The following is a 17,903-nucleotide window of genomic DNA, read 5'->3' on the forward strand; positions in this document are numbered from 1 at the left end:
ATTCTTCACTGTCTGAGCCACCAGGGAAACCCCATGGACTGGATAAAGGTGCCTAGTTAAATAAAATAAACTTAATTTGAATACCTTGAAAGTGGGTTCTTTTGTTTGCTTGGGGTTTTGTTTGTTTGTTTCCCACTCCCTGCCAGTTGTGCTCAAAATCTAATGCTGCTGCTGAGTAGCTTCAGTTGTGTCCGACTCTGTGCAACCCCATAGTTGGCAGCCTACAAGGCTCCTCCATCCAGGGGATTTTCCAGGCAAGAGTACTGGAGTGGGTCGGCATTGCCTTCTCCAATGCAGGAGAGTGAAAAGTGAAAGTGAAGTCGTCCAGTCGTGTCCGACTCTTAGCAACCCCATGGATGGCAGCTCACCAGGCTCCTCCATCCAGGGGATTTTCCAGGCAAGAGTACTGGAGTGGGTCGGCATTGCCTTCTCCTCAAAACCTAATAGAAATGGATAAATGGGCCTGAGAAGAATTTAGGTTAAAACAAGTTTTCTGAGTCTTGAACAAGATTCAGTAATATGCAGTATTCAAGGAAGTATAAGTGGAACCCTGTGGAATGCCTGTGTCCTTGAGCATTTCTTGAGTGTATTTGTCTTGTGGGAAGGCACAGGGATTGCAGATGCTGTATTGTGTGTTACCTCACGAATTATGTTCTTGACTCTGTGGTCTTTATGATCCTTCTGGGAACTGACATTTACTTGTCACTATGATTTGAGAGAAGAAAGGCTGTAGTAAAATGCTTCTAAAAAGACTACTTTCTAGGAACAGCAGATCTACCTAGCATTGTGTCTGTGTTTTGTCATTAACAGCATCTTTCCTAAATCTGCACAGTTGCTGGGCAAGAGCATTACAGCATTACGTTTTAATTCTGTTATCCCAGAAGAAAAGCTTTTTACTATATTTTTATTATTGTACTAAGTACAAGATAAACACAGGAGGTTATTGAGAAGAGGGGAGGGGAATGCTAAGACCCTGTAGTTTTTTTTCTGCAGTTATTAATAAAGCATTGGCTGCACAGTTATCATTTAAAGGAATTTTAGTGAATCATATACACAAATTTAAGGAATAGGCTCTATAAAGTTATATGTATGTTAGTTGCTCAGTCATGTCCAACTCTTTGCGACCACATGGACTTTAGTCCACCAGTCTCCTCTGTCCATGGGATTCTCCAGGGAAGAATACTGGAGTGGGTTGCCATTTCCTTCTCCACTATAAAAGTAGGATGGTCATAAAACATGTTTGCATGCTAAACTGAGCCTATAATGCTTTATTTTCTTAATATTTACAGAATACCTTTGCTAGGTACTGTACTAACTTCTAGGGATATAAGAGTGAGTTAAATATAGTCTCTGGCCCCAAAGAAGCCTCATTACCAAAGCTCCAAACCTTTGAGAAATAGCCACTGTTTAAACTCAGAACCTAAATATGTTTAAACACAGGCAGTTGATTTCTTATTGATAGGAGACGTGACAGGACCAATCAGTATGATATCATTTACTTTCTGCCTACCTACCTACATGATCAGATTAGATCAGATCAGTCGCTCAGTCGTGTCCGACTCTTTGCGACCCCATGAATCGCAGCACGCCAGGCCTCCCTGTCCATCACCAACTCCCAAAGTTCACTGAGACTCACGTCCACGAGTCAGCAATGCCATCCAGCCATCTCATCCTCTGTCGTCCCCTTCTCCTCCTGCCCCTAATCCCTCCCAGCATCAGAGTCTTTTCCAGTGAGTCAACTCTTCGCATGAGGTGGCCAAAGTACTGGAGTTTCAGCTTTAGCATCATTCCTTCCAAAGAAATCCCAGGGCTGATCTCCTTCACAATGGACTGGTTGGATCTCCTTGCAGTCCAAGGGACTCTCAAGAGTCTTCTCCAACACCACAGTTCAAAAGCATCAATTCTTCGGTGCTCAGCCTTCTTCACAGTCCAACTCTCACATCCATACATGACCACAGGAAAAACCATAGCCTTGACTAGACGAACCTTTGTTGGCAAAGTAATGTCTCTGCTTTTCAATATGCTATCTAGGTTGGACATAACTTTCCTTCCAAGGAGTAAGCGTCTTTTAATTTCATGGCTGCCGTCACCATCTGTAGTGATTTTGGAGCCCAGAAAAATAAAGTCTGACACTGTTTCCACTGTTTCCCCATCTATTTCCCATGAAGTTTATGATTGTTGTATTTCATCTTAAAGCTATCCAAACTTAGACTCTTTGAATGAGATTTCTTGCAGAGATACATGGAAGAGCCTTAGCACTATGGACTTCCTCACATGCATGTGTATTGCTGGTTGGTACCACATGCTAAGCCAGAAGCAGCCATGGTGCCATGAAAGAGACTCAGCATCCCAGAAACCTAAGATTAAACCCATGGGCTATCTCACATGGCAGGGAGAGTTTGGGTTTCAATCTACCCAGCTCAGAACACAGGGTCAAGGAACACCAGGCAGGCCACACTTGCCATAGCAGCTTCCTGGATGCCTGTCAACTAGCCCAAAAAGCCTTTTTCCGGGTTTACTTTTATAAACTTGCATTTTTGGCTCTTAGACCAGATAAGATGTTTCAAATTTATATCCCTTCATTTATTTTAAATAATGAGGAAAAGATCAGTTATGGTCAACAATCCCCAGGGCTACAGTCCTTTTGATTTGGGCAAATAGATAATAAAGCCTATAGATTTTCCTTTGCTGAAAGTGCACTTAATATAACCAATGTAGTAGGAGACTAGCAAGGTCCTGCCTCACAGAATTTTGCACGTTTTTGTTTTTGTTTTGTGTTGTACAGCAAAAACCATCACAACATTGTAAAGCAATTATCTTCCTCCAATTAAAAAATAAAGTATTAATAAGAAAAAATAAAACTTCTTATTTTTTTGTGAAAAAGAGAGAGGGGGTCCTTTATGAATGCAAATGATGGCTTGCTTTTGTTCCACAAAATGTTTGAAAGATAGTGTTAGCTATTGCTATATTAAATATCCATGCATATACAAATGTACATACAAGTCTACTCTGTATATTTCTGAGCAAATCAGAGGCATGTATCTTACAAACTTGGATATTCAGTGCTTCCAGGTTGATGGAGACTGATGAAAATAAAAGTCATCTCTAAGTGAAAGACTTTTCATAACTGATGGTTTTGGACTTCAGAGATAAATTGACTTTTTGATCTTTTGGGTATGAGGGTGGACAGGGAAATCAGGCTCTGCCTTTATCTGTCATATGATAAACCCTTTACTTATAGCCTAGCCCAGAATGTACAACTATGAGCTCCCTGCAGGTTAAAACCAAGATCTTGTCTTCATTTTGAAAACAGCATGTACTAGGCCACTTGTTTTAATGTTTCATATTTTCCATTTTATAGTAATCATATAATCATCTTTGGGGCTTTATTTTTAGACCAAGAAAGATTTTAATGATTGGTCTGAAAGCTTCAAGTCTGATAACTTAATTATCAAAATCCATGTACCTGTCAGAAAATTCAACAAAATGTTTTGATTACAGGGATGACTTACTAGGCAATCAGGTAAAGTGTTTTAATGGAAGTGGTATGGTTGGGACTCTTTTTCAACATAACTATGCTGGGTAGAAAGCAAAGCTCTTCTATCAGTGAAAACTCGGGCAAAGACTTTCTTCCTGCAGTTTTCTTACATACTGTGCTAAAGGAAGTATGAAATGCTAAGCAAGCAAATTAATTTTACAAAGCACTTAGAGGCTGAATTTAAAGTTCCAGTGGAGACCACTGGAAAAATATGTTGAGTGCTTTTAGTGAAAAGTCTTCTTGTTGCTCAGTTGTAACCAGCAGATGTAGTGTTATAACTGGCAGGGAGTCAGACTGTGAAGAGGAGGACAGCTAACAGAATGAAACATGATGAATCCAGGGCAAACGTGAGCCTCATGTCTTGATTCCAGATCGGGATGTAAAGTACATTATCCAGATCCATTCTCTCAGAAATTGTTCCAAAGATTTGTCCAGAGATATCAGAAGACATCCCACAAACCCACAAGTTGTTTTTGTAAATACTTGACTTATGAATAAAATGACCACACAAATTATTATTCAGAATTTTATTTGGACAGAATGTGGAATCAGGTAAAATGCTGAGACTCTACTGGGAACAATAAGAATGGTGGTCACTGTTATTTATGAAGAACTTGCTCAATGACAGAGAGAGTGACCGATGGTTCCTTCACCATCTCTCGGAGTGAACAGAGCAAGTTGCTTATTGATAGTGTTTCCATGTCCCATTCCATTTGTACATGCTCCTGTCTATCCAGCAACATGCTACCCGAGGCAGAGTTTTTTGAAATATAGATAAAACTAAGCTCAAAGTTTTGCATTCGTTTGTTAATTTCAGGGTTATTTGTTAAATTTTTTTGAAGAAATTTTTACCCCTAAGTGTGTCTGAGACAGTACTTTCTAATCTGCATCTTCTTATCACACACTGGAGTGTCATTAGAAGTATGTTATAATGATAGGTAAGGTACCAAAATTTGTAATGTACTATTTTTGCATAAATTCAGGTGAATTCAGCATTATCACTATGATTGGAATAACCCTCAGATATTTCAAAATGCTTTCTGGAGAAATAGAATGAGAGCGAGCTTGAGAGCCAGCCTTTCTTATATTATAAATCTCGTTGAGTTGAACAGTGTCTCCTGTGTCATTGTGTCTCTTACCTGTATTTAACTAGGGAAAATTTGAGAATGTGTCTTCCACTTACCTACTGCTATATAACATTCCAATACATAGATAAAGGCTTAAAGCAAAACAATATGTTTTGCTTTTGCTCATGAGTTTGCAGCCTGGTCCAGGGCCCAGTGGGATTAGCTTTCTTTTCATCCACTCACAAACAGCTGGGTTGACGCTAAGGCTAGAAGTTGGAATTGTCTGCAGGCTTGCTCACTCTCATGTCCAGAGAAGAAATGTAAATTGTTGTTCACCGAGGGCTGTGGCTGTACTGTATTTTGCAAAAATGGCTGTAGCTTCATTTCTGGTCCTACATGCTTTCCCAGAACCTTGGCACTTGCTCATCAAGAAATGAGGTTTATATACTTTCCCCTGGATTCTGGGAAGGATGGCGAGGGAATGCTCTGACTATTCAAAAATGACAGAAGTCTTGCCAGCCTTGACTTTAGAGGCTGGGCTGGAAAAGGTAATGTGGCTTTTCACCTGTCTTTCTTTCTCAGAGTGCTCACCCTTAGAAGCCCAGGCCACATGAAGAAGACATGGGTGAGTGAGTGGTCAACAATCCCAGCAAAATCCTCAACAAGTGACTGGAATCAGTCATCAGACATGTGAGTAAATGAATCTTCACTCACTCCAGCCCCCAGTGTTAAGCCATACCAGTTGACGCCATGCAGAGCAGAGACGAGCTATCCCCACAAAGTCTTGTGTAAATTGCAGATTTGTAAGAATAGATAATTGCAAGAGATAGCTTAAACACTATGCTTTGAAGATTAAAGAGAGGATACATTCAAAATTTTCTGAGGATCCCAGAATTTACTCTGGAATAGAAATAGCTTTAGTTTTGTCTGCTGGTATATTTTTTCTGTGTAGTTATATAGTTAGATTTTCCTGTATAGATATATTTTTCCTGTATAGTTGAAATGAACATGAGGCCCTTATCAAATTTCACTTCCTTCTACCAAAGCATGTATTCTGATTCCCTTTTCTAGAAAGTATTCTTGCTGTAGAATGCAGACTCATAGAGCTACACTGATAATTTGCAGATTTTGCAATGTGTACAATGGCACCCCACTCCAGTACTCTTGCCTGGAAAATCCCATGGGCAGAAGAGCCTGGTAGGCTGCAGTCCATTGGGTCACAAAGAGTCGGACATGACTGAGCGACTTCACTTTCACTTTTCACTTTCATGCATTGGAGAAGGAAATGGCAACCCACTCCAGTGTTCTTGCCTGGAGAATCCCAGGGATGGGGGAGCCTGGTGGGCTGCCGTCTATGGGGTCGCACAGAGTCAGACACGACTGAAGCGACTTAGCAGCAGCAGCAGCACTCTCAAATTCTCCCCTTCTATTTTCTTATATCTGAGCTGCTAAATGAGATAATATTAAACTCTAATTTTTGAGCTACCTGGTAATGATAGCAAAACATTCTTATTGTATTAGTGTTGGTGGATGCCAGGGTTTAGGACTTTGATGTTAGCATGAGTCCAACTTAATGAACATACATGGTGTGCTACATTCCGTGGGGTCACAAAGAGTCGGACACAACTGAACAACTGATCTGAACTGATAGGGTACATAGAAATATTATATGACAATGTGTAATGGAAGATAAACAAGATCAAGGTTCTTTTAGTAGGATTTTGTTATTTCCCCTATGCTTCATGTTAAACAGGAAAACATTGACACATGGTTTTTCTTCTTAAATGGCGCACTGTATTATTTATTCATGATAAGAATTCTGATAAATGTGGAATTTTTACCTTTCAAACATAATAAATGATTTAAAAAGCTCTAAAATCTCCACAAAAACATCATGAGAAAAATATTTCCTATAGCTTTTAATATTGTGTTATTCTAGTCTCTTAAGTAGTTCTCTAAGGATCCATATCAAAGACCACCTGGAACAATCATTCTCAAACTTTATGTTCATTACCATCATCTAGAGAATTTGTTGAATAACTGATTCCAGGGCCCCAATGCCAGAGTTTCTGATTTAGTAATAGGGGGCAGCCCAAACATTGCATTTCTAACAGTGCTGCTACTCTAGGGACCACACTTTGAAAACTACTAATCTGGAGAAAGAGGATAAAGGCTCATTGTGTGTGTAGAGCTTTTTCTAACCACTATTGTCTGGAATACTACTCTAAATATAAGTAAGCTTTCAAGTCACCACATGACAAAGTCATTTTCATTTATCCATGGGTTAGATAAGCCATTTCTCTAAGCTACATTTCATCACATATTGGGGTAATGTTAGAGAAGAAATAAATTGGCCCTTTCAGTCTGAATGTCATCAAGTTCCAAATGAGTTCTAAAACTGAGGATGTGTCATGAGAAAGCTATCACAGGCTTTTCTCACCAACGCACAACCAGAGAATTTGGTTAGTTTTGCCAATTTGATTATAAAATAGCTAGAATTCTGTCTCACATATGTCAGTAATAAATAATGTAGTAGAAAAATGCCATTATTCCTGGGAGCTCAAAGACAAAGACCAAACTCATCCTGGTCTAGATGCCTTGGACATAGGAGTCTCAGGAAAGCATCTGTGTCCTTAAGAAACGTATGAAAGGATCTCTCTCCTTAATTCCTGAGAGAGAAACAGATCTGGCACTCTGAATATATATATTTTTTCAATCTTTTAAATATTCTCAATGGCTACTGCTGCTAAGTCACTTCAGTCATGTCCGACTCTGTGCAACCCCATAGATGGCAGCCCACCAGGCTCCCCCGTCCCTGGGATTCTAAGGCAAGAACACTGGAGTGGGTTGCCATTTCCTTCTCCAATGCATGAAAGTGAAGAGTGAAAGTGAAGTCTCTCAGTCATGTCCGACTCTTAGCGACCCCATGGACTGCAGCCTACCAGGCTCCTCCATCCATGGGATTTTCCAAGCAAGAGTACTGGAGTGGGGTGCCATTGCCTTCTCCAAAACATTCTCAACTAACTGGACCTAATTGTTATTCAAAGAAATGGCCTAGTTAGCAGTGTTCCAGGTCAACACTGAAATCATTGAGGCCTCTATGTTCATGGATTTTACATTGACTTTTTTCCATTTATGTTCATAATTTAGTTGTTTCTAATTTAACTATTTCATAAATTAACATTTTAAATTACTGTTTTCCATGATGGACTCTCTTGCTTTGCCTGAGATTTATGTCAATTACTATATATTTTCTACTTGTACTTCACTAAAAATTCTTCATTTACTTAAAAAATTAGTTGTTTGTTATAAAAAGAAATACATGTTCTTTGTAGGAAAAAGTGTTAAAGAAAAAATTAATATCCCAAAGTCTATCATTGCAGTAAGTATTGCAGTTAATATTATGCTAATTTTCTTCATAGTCATTTTCTATACACACATTTTCACCTAAATATATTTATAATTGTTAAAAATTTAAATTGAGTCATATTATAGAATTTTTAAGAAATCAAGTAGCTTTTCAAAAACTAAAACACATAAATTAAAAGAAATGAACAAAATTAAAACTTAAACATAATACTACCCCACCCCAGCTATTATCTTTATTATATTTTAGTTTTATCTCTTCTGATATTTCTACATGCATATAAATGTAGTTTTCTGAAAATGAAATTTTCTGCATATATTGCTTTGCTACTGTTTTTGCTAAGTTCACTATAGAGAATACTTGTGCATATTTTTATTTTATTCTTAAGTAAATTCTGGTGAAAAAGCTTTCTGTATTAAGATGAGTATATATCTTTTAGACTTTTGCAAATTGTATCAACATATTTTCTCATCAACAGTATGTGAGAACATTTTATACTCACCCTAAAATATTCTATTACCTTTTAAAAAATCTTCAGCATTTTAATAAGCTAAAATGATGCTTTGTTATGTTTTATAATGATTTCCTTTTTTAAATAAGCATAATTTTCATAGGTTGATTTGCCATTTATGCTTTTTAATTTTCTGAATTATCTAGACATTGTTAATGTCTATTTTTTCTATTATTATGTTCATCTTTATGTCTATTTGTAGGAAAGTTATTATATATTAAAGATACGTTACAATGTTTAAAACTAGTGTGGCTTGCCATTTCAATTGTTCAGAGTATTTTTCTCTATGTAAAGTTTAAGTTTTTATGACATCAAATATAATTTTTTAAAAAATTGATGATCTCTGAAAATGGCCAGAAGATATTTGTTACTGTTTTTCACTTGAAAATAACAACCACTTACTTCTTAGTCTTAATGAGATGATTCTCTTCCTTTTGTTCATGTATTTTCACAATCATCATCTGGGTCAAGATACAAATCAGCCTCTCTTAGAATCATCACTGTGTTTCCACTCAGACATCCCCTCACTCCCAAAGACTCTGCTTTTCTATCACAATAAACTATCTTTCTTGATTAAAAAAAATTATTGAGATATAATTGACATATAACATTACATTAGTTTCAGGTACACAAAATAATGATTTGATATTTGTATATACTGCAAAATGACCACCACAATAAGTCTAGTTAACATGTCACCATACATAGTCACAGCAATTTTTCCTTTGTAATGAGGACTTTTACCATATGCTGTTAGAAATTTTCAGACATGCAATACAGTATGTTTGCACCCTGAATCTTCATGAGTTATTTATTTTATAACTGGAAGTTTGATTGATTTGATTGAATGTTAAAGTTAACTCTGCATTCCCGGAATCAACCCTTCTTTGTCATTATGTATTATCCTTTTTGTATATGGTTGTATTCAAATAGCTAAAATTCTGTTAAAAGCTTTTCCATCTATGCTCATTAGTAACAATGGTCTAAAGTTTTCTTTTCTTATAATGTCTAGTTTTGATATCAGGTAATTCTGGCTTCATAGAATGAGTTTGGAATTATTTCCTAATCTTGTTTTCTGGAAGAGCTGGTGATTTATATTGGCAATCTATCAAGTTTTTGCTTTGTGTATTTTGAAACTATACTGGCAAAAAAGGAAAATCTCAGAATATATATATATATATATATATATATATATATATATGTGGGTGAACATAAAAGTCAGTTCAAAAAGAGAAAAGCAACAAAATGACAATGCGTTGTGAAGTTTATAACACATGGAAGTCATATATATGACAACAATACCAAAAGGCAGAGGGGGTGGTGAAAATGTGATATCATAAAATATTCAAGGTAAACTATAATAAATCAGGTGAACATATTTTAACATCTAGTGTAATCATTATAAATAATACAAAAAGATAGAGCTAAGAAAACCAATCAAAGAAATATGAATAAAAACAATCTTTGCTTAATTTGAAAAAAAGTAAAGAAGATGGAAGAACAGATTAGATAATTTGAAAATAGCTGAATTGTAGAGCTAATCCCACTTTATACGTGATTACATTTGCTTTAAGTGGCCTAAGCATTCCAATTAAAAGAGATTATTAGACTGGATTAATACACTTGTGTTCACACATACATGACCCAAATATATACTATTAACAAGAGATTCCCTTAAATGTAAAGACACAGGTAGTTTGAAATCAAAAGAATGGGGCAAAAGATGTCATGCAAACACTATCTGAGAGATGTTTTGACTACATCCTTTTCAAAAAGGAAATTTTCTAATAGGAAGAGAGGGAGAGGAGAGACGAAAAATAGAGAAGATGGAAGAGAGAAAGGGTTTGGACATTTAGAGGAGAAAATAATGGAGACGGGAGAAGAAAGGAATAGGAGGTAGAAAAGAAAAGTGAAGGATGTAATAGATGGAGAAAGTTACTGCTATAAATTTCACAAGTAATTTCTCTTTGGGTTCAAGTTTCTAGAAGCCCCAGTTCCCAATTTCTGACAGTTCTTTCTAGCAGGGACCACTCCCTAACCCATACCTTTCCATTATTTTATATTTTACATTTTCTCTTAATCAGCAAAAGGACCTCTGCTCAGTCAGGAAATGTAGTATTAAAATGTTTTCAGTGCATGAGTGCCACTAATTACTTCAATTACCTACATTTTCCTTAGGGGATGCTAAGGAGCTTCTCCTTAGGAATGCTAAGTACTCCATTCCAGACCCCATGGCCAACACCGTCTCTGCTGAGGGACTGATTTAACAGGGGACTGCTCCACTACAAACATTTTGAAATGAACTTCATGAGGTTTTATATTTGAAATGACCATGAGGCTTCCATCACTGGCAGCACAAACCTGCAAAAATATGTGACAAGATTGGGTGCAGTTCATCCAAGAACAAGGTAGTCTCAATTTAAGGCCTTAGATGAGATTTATAAACATTTCTACGGAAAAAGAGAAACTGTTTCAGATTGTCATTCCTGCATTGGCCTCAAAATAAAGAAGTATTTTGTAGGGTTTAAAACTATCCTTACAATGGAATTAGTGGCTTGAATTTTGTCTGTTTGAATGTTTGGCAATAGTTAGTGGACTTAAATGCACACATTTTTTTTATGATGACTGGACCATGAGGTGGCTAACTATTCCCTCTCTCCTGACAAATATGTTGGAGAAGGCAATGGCACCCCACTCCAGTACTCTTGCCTGGAAAATCCCATGGATGGAGGAGCTTGGTAAGCTGCAGTTCATGGGGTCGCCAAGAGTCGGACAGGACTGAGCGACTTCACTTTCACTTTTCACTTCCATGCATTGGAGAAGGAAATGGCAACCCACTCCAGTGTTCTTGCCTGGAGAATCCCAGGGACGGGGGAGCCTGGTGGGCTGCTGTCTATGGGGTCGCACAGAGTCAGACACGACTGAAGTGACTTAGCAGCTTAGCAGACAAATATGTAAATATTGTCCAAGGTTGCGGGAGTTGGGAATAGCATATACATAGTGCACACGCTGTGTTTTTCCCCTTCATGGCCAACTTTGAAAATTAAGCAGGCCCTATGTCCCTAGCTCCTTCGAATCCTTCATACATCACCTGAGCTACACCACCACTCGCATAGGCCTGGCTATGCAGTTTCTTAGCTTTTGAGTGTCTGTGTGCCGCCGTCTCCTTCAATAATCATAGGTTCTCTCTCAGAATAATAGTAATTTATTTGATTTTTCAGAAAACAAACGCATAAATGCATAGGATTATTATAACATGCAATTACCAAAATGTTTATAACTCTGTAACACAGTAATAAATTTGCCCTTTTATTAAGAAACATTAAGAAACTAAAATGACATCTACCAATGAGTTTTCATAAAAGTTACCAGGTTTGAACACAGCACTGAGCGTAAATAATTCCTCTATACAGTTATGACATGATACAAAAAGTCTGTAATTTGTACTGTTGACAAAGTCACAGATACTTTTTCCCCATCCAAGTGAACCCTAGGTTAAGAATCCTAGGAGGGTAATGTGATTGAGGGGTCATGAAATTTGAAACCTACTGATTTTTAACAAAAACATAAGCAGCTTGTAGACTATTAGAGACCAAGGGAATTAAGTGTTTAGGGCATAAGAATTTCTTGTAAAAAGAAATAGGTAAAAAAACAATTGAAGTTCAATATTAAAGATTAGTATTAATGATTAGTGAGATCAGTAGAAATAGGTACATTTCAGGCCTCTATTGCTTTTTATTGTTCTTTACTTTGTTTTTCTTTCCTACTTAGATGAAAGGAGACATGCCTTTCCATACCAAAGTTGTGGTCTTAATAGAAGCCAAAATCTTAATATGGAACATGCTTTGGGATTTGTGGGCACACCGAGTATAACAATAAAAATGACACATATCCTAATGTTGGCTAGATCTATATTGAAAAAAATTTTTTTTTCCTTCTTGGCCCTGGAAGATGGTTTCAATATTTGAATTTCTGTGTAGACCAACATCAAGTTGGATACAACACGCATTGTATTATGAGGTCCTTTCTGTCTGTTGGGCATTAACTATCACCTCTCAGAAGGATGGACCTGTGGCCCCTGGGTTTGTATCTCATTTGATCCTTTTAAAGAAAAATCAAAGGGTGAAAACCGCAGAATAAAATTCAGAGTCTCGGCCAGACCTCCTCTGACATCAGATCCTCAGTTTTCTTCTCTCGTAAATTGTTAATAAGGCAATACCTTTTGCTTGTGAAACTGGCCTTTACCATACACCATTAGGCCTTCCCTGGTGGCTCAGATGGTAAAGAATCTGCCTGCAATGTGGGAGACCTGTTTTGATCACTGGGTTGGGAAGATCCCCTGGAGGAGGGCACGGCAATCCACTTCAGTATTCTTCCCTGGAGAATCCCCATGGACAGAGAAACCTGGTGAGCTACAGTCCATGGGGTCGTGACCTCATGGGTCAGACCCAACTGAGCGACTAAGCACAACACAGCACAGCACATACATGATTCAGATGTGAAGATTAACCAGTAGAAATGGTGAAGCTGTGGAGTAGATTGAGAACACCTGACCATTAAGAAAACTGTGCAAAGCAAGGATAATATCCCTTTAAGGAAAAAAAAAAAAAAAGAACTTTCAGAAGGAAGAAATTCAGAAGAGGATATAATTCAGTAACCAAACGAGTCTTGTCAAGTTTTAAAAAGTACAATTTAGAAAATGAATGGTTAGAAATTCAGTTGGGCATGTTCATCAACAAAATGTTATAATGTTTGAAACAGTATCCGCTGTAGGAGCCAGGCAGGGTCTATCATTACTGGTATAGAAGGGCATACTTTCTTAGCTATTTTAATTCTCTTAAAACAAAAATAATTTGTTTTCCACTTTTTCTTTTTTTTTCCCCATTGAAACTGAGAAGATAGTAGATGGAAGATGAGTAGATTCAATTAATTTTCTTCATCTAGGAGAAAGGTTATTAGATGTTATACAGTCATAGCCATAATAAAAATCATATGTAATATGGGGGATTTTATATGATTATTGGTAAACCTCATAGTCTTTCAAGAGAAAGCTGACTCTTGAAATGCAAAATCTGTACTGTTACAAGCCATTTGAGAAATTCTGCTGGAAGTATTTTTTTAATTGAGTGGAGTGACACATATCATTGATTCATATACAGGGAAGCCTTGCCAAGTCAACCACAGTTTACCACACCACACAAGTTTTCAGGAGCCTCTTCCTTCTGCCAATGCAGTGCATCCCCAAGGAGACCCTTGTGTAGACCACAGCGGCTCCCTCAGTTCACAGATCCCAGGCTTCCCACAGGCAGACAGCATGCTGGGGGCAGTGGGCATGATTCTTTGCAAGGCAGCACCCGTCGATGACATTGTGCATACTGACATGACAGCTCACTCCAGTCCACACACCTGGAAAGGCAGGAGGAGGAAGGGCCATCACTAGGATGTGGCTTCTCCAACACCACCCCAGCTCTCTCCACCTAAAGCACTCATTCAAGCCAGTCCCTGGCAACTGTGCTCCAACATTCACTGCCAGTCTCCCAGGGGGCATTCACCTAATTGCCTCATTTTCCATAGAGCATCTGAAACTTTCTCTATAGTAAGAAAAGGGGAAAGTTTCTGCCAGTCCCAACTCAACCTTCCTTCCATGCAGATCTGGAAGTCCTCCCGCAGAAGCTGTTTCCAGCTGGCTTTGCTTTGGTTTCAATCTCTGCAGAGGCATGCCGGCTCCGTACCATTCACACCTGGGTGAGGCCCCTTGACCAGTCGACAGGGTAACCTAGGAGGGAAGTTCAGTGTCGTAATCCGCAGCTTCTGTGTGTGTGTGTGTGTGTGTGATTTGTGAGCAGTAATCCGCAGCTTCTGTGTGTGTGTGTGTGTGTGATTTGTGAGCAGTAATCCGCAGCTTCTGTGTGTGTGTGTGTGTGTGTGTGTGATTTGTGAGCAGAGAGGACGGGCCAAGCTTGTGAGTACAAAGCCTTTCATGAGTCACCCGTCTGTATTGTGCTGCTTGGGCCTTGCCTTGCTAAGCACCACTTAGAGCTTTTGTTGGGGAGCCCAGTTGCCTTCCACTGAATCACATGCTGAGCTTAAGGATCATTTATTCAAGCAGCATGGCCTCTCTTCACTGAGGAAAGTGAACCTCTTAAATTTCAGTAACTCTCCCACCAGCAAAAAGCAAGCCCTTTCACAGGACCAGCGTCCTGAGAGCGGAGAGCCTCACTGCCCTGTGGGCTGTGCTAAAACAGAGGAAGGGATGAACAGGATCCAAGCGGCATTGTTTCTGGCCTCGCCACAGGCCCTTGGGGTAATGTGATAATCCCCGCAGGCTAGCCTGGGGAGGAGGCCTCTGCATACCTCACTCAGGGATCAACTTCTGACCTCCTGGCTCCCACTCCCCCCAAGCCCCCACCCAAATGATTTTGTTAAAAAACGCTAGCTGCTCTGCCATGAATTATTCTTTAGTTAAGGGGTTTGGCTCCTGTGTGAGTTACTGTGGTTTGAAAAGAGAAAGGAAAAATAAATCAGAGCATCTGGGTTTAGCCAAGATCCCAATCATGGAGAAGTGGAAAGAAGCTGGACATGGCAAATAGAGGAGCAGCGAGAAGAGGTTTATGGATGTGCTCTTTCACACCACCCAGATCATTACTTGTTGATAGTAAAATTGTTTAGAAGTGTTTTTTTGTGTGTCTGAATTTCTCTGGGAGCTGGATAAGAAGAAGATGCATTCTGATGGTAGTCAGCATTGTCTTTTTTGGGTTTTCAAACACCTTTAGGGGATTCTTAGGAGCTCTGGAACTGCTTCTCTGACAATCCAGAAATAGGTCACGGAGCCGAGTTGCCCAGACATGGGTTTAACCTGCATCGCTGCTTGGTTTTGCAGTGAAAATGAATGGTTTTTGTTTGTGATTTAGCTGGCATTTCCCTGTGCTCTCACTGGCTGATTAGCAGGAAAACAAAGTATTAACTGACTGCCTAAAGCAGTTTAAAGTTTTACTTTTGTCCCAGTTACTTACTCTTTTAAGGTAGGACAAAGACTTTTTTTTTTTTTTTTTTTTTTTATGTTTTAACTTTACAATATTGTATTGGTTTTGCCATATATCAACATGAATCAAAGACTTTTAAACAAAAATGCTCAGTCTCTGGAAAGTCTCTTCTTCCCCAGGTTTCTCTCCTTTCAGTGGTGTCTGGCTCTGTGGATCATTGGGAGGAAATGGCCCTGGCCTCTGGCTCACCGAGCAGTGACCTGCTCCTGGGCACCGGCCCGTGGCTCCTGGGTACCCTTTCCTTAGGGGCTTCATATCTGTAGATGGAAAGTGCGTGGCTTCTTGGAGTTTGGAATGCCCCCACAGAGCCAGGGCCACCCTCTGCTTGCTGATTTGGCCTCCCCATAGCTCTCATGGGCGGTGGAGCATCACCCTCCTGCCTCACCCTGCCTCGGCCTTTACAAGATCACCCAGCCTTGTCCCATAAAGTCCCTGGCAGTCCATTCTCCTAGCTCAGTGTAGGGGCCACCTGAGGGTTCACATCAGCTCAGAAGCAAAGCCCAGGGCTTCTCTGTTACCTTGATGCCCTGTCCTGGTGGGGTCTAGCTCAGGAGGTGTCTGGCAGCCAGAGAGGAGCGGCTTGATTTCTGCGTTACCTCGAGTGCCTCCCACCCTTGGGAACAAAGCCTAGAGGGGCAGTCAGGAAACACATGTTCTATTACTACTTTCTCCTACCTAGATTTCCCCTTGTCTTCCTCAGGAAGGAGATGAAAGAACAGGATTTTCCTTTATCCCTTTCTTCCACTTGACTCTAGTTAAGCCTTAAACAAGAGTACTTGGAACATCAACTCATATTTACAGAAAGTCATTAGCTGGTCTTTTCAGGATTGCTCTCAATATATGAAAGGAGAGAAAGTAATTTAGTTAAACTTCTCTTTCCACAAAACCTGATTTTTAAGCCTAAAAATCTCTCTAAGAAGTAAAATTTCACCTGCTCCTGCAATAGGGAGCTTGACCTCCAGGATAAAAAATTGCAATGACATATTCATTAAAGGAAAATGTAAAGATCATAAGTTTAATATTTGCTGATGCATTTTCAGTACTTAAATCTCGTGTGGCCAGGACTGCTGCCCTGTCTACCTCGAGGGGGATGAGATTGGTGCTCACTGGAACATCCGGCATAGAGCTGTTGAAAGGGGAGGATTCCCGGAGGTAGAAAATCTTTCTGGAATGAGAGGTCAATTGAAATCTTAACCATGGTCTTCTAACATTGTTTGCTCCTGTAATAGCAGAGCAACCAGAAAACGGAGAGTTTATTTAAGTTAAATGGCAGAAAGCTACAGGTGAAATATATTTTGACTATCCTGTTGTTTGACCTTCTTCACAAAGAATGTTTTTACATGACACCAGTAACCATAAAGGTTCCATATTTCATCTTTGAGGATAAGCTTCTGATGTACTGTGTTACTGTCCTCTGCTTAAGTGAATAGTCTTTCTGTACTCCAGGTTTCCTTTGGTAGTTTTCCATGAAATTTTAAAATAAAGATAACAATAAATGCTATGCTTAATTGTAAACTTTGAAAAGATGACATGTTCAAGTTCCATTTATGAGATGAACTATCTTTTCCCACTTATTGAAATATCACCTTAGTTATATATTAAATGTGGTTTATATTAGGATTTATTCCTCTTTACTTTTTTTTATTTTTTATTTGTCAATTCCAAGACCATAGTCTTTTGTTAGCTATACCTTTCTATAATGTGTTTGTGTCTGATAAAACAAGTTCCCCCTTCAAAAGTTACAATGACCAGGGAGAAATGTAGGGAAGAATACCTATCAGGCTGTCCACTTTAGTTCATGAGAAGCAAGATGAGGAAGTACTGGAGAGGCAGTAAAGATGGAAAGAGTGGAGAGAAGGAATGGGGGGAAAAAAAAGATTCGGGATAAGTACTACCCATGGCAAAAAATTACAGGTAAGATAAAATTCCACCCAGATCCTTTGCTTCCTCCTACTCCATAGAGGATGATGGTATGAATATTAGCAGTGCAATACATACCACCATCATGATCATGTCCAAAAGAACATCACTGCAGACCCGCAGTAGTGGATAAGGCCCTTGAGAAAGTGGCTGAGATCTCTGGCCTAATATCTATGGAGTGAGTTTGAGCACTGAATTCAGAGATGAACGTAACTGGCACAAAATGACCCTCTGAAAGGAGGATCTTATTTTCTCCAAAATGATGGACCATGCTAAATTGTTAACAGTGGTGTTGTACACCATTTTGGAAGGTCAAATATCCTGATCAACCTAACTCACTGTTGCACGTTTGTATTGCTCTCTAAGGGCACAAAGAGAAAACTGTTTCTGGAAAAAACAGAAAAAAACTTTCCTTGAGTGAAAGGATCCTTTCTGCCTCAGGAATCTTTATTTACAC

At 39.0% G+C, this 17,903-nt stretch overlaps 1 long non-coding RNA gene across 2 annotated transcripts in view; it reads left to right on the forward strand.

The window, feature by feature from the left end:
• LOC138984193 (uncharacterized) overlaps positions 1 to 17,903 on the forward strand; it is a 282,161-nt gene that overhangs the window by 212,662 nt on the left and 51,596 nt on the right. For both annotated transcript variants that reach the window (XR_011461457.1, XR_011461454.1), the window contains exon 5: positions 5,188 to 5,295. This is a non-coding gene — a long non-coding RNA (uncharacterized lncRNA). The remainder of the gene's footprint in view (positions 1 to 5,187; positions 5,296 to 17,903) is intronic.

This window comes from Bos mutus, chromosome 20, assembly GCF_027580195.1.
Source record: "Bos mutus isolate GX-2022 chromosome 20, NWIPB_WYAK_1.1, whole genome shotgun sequence".
Taxonomy (NCBI): domain Eukaryota; kingdom Metazoa; phylum Chordata; class Mammalia; order Artiodactyla; family Bovidae; genus Bos; species Bos mutus.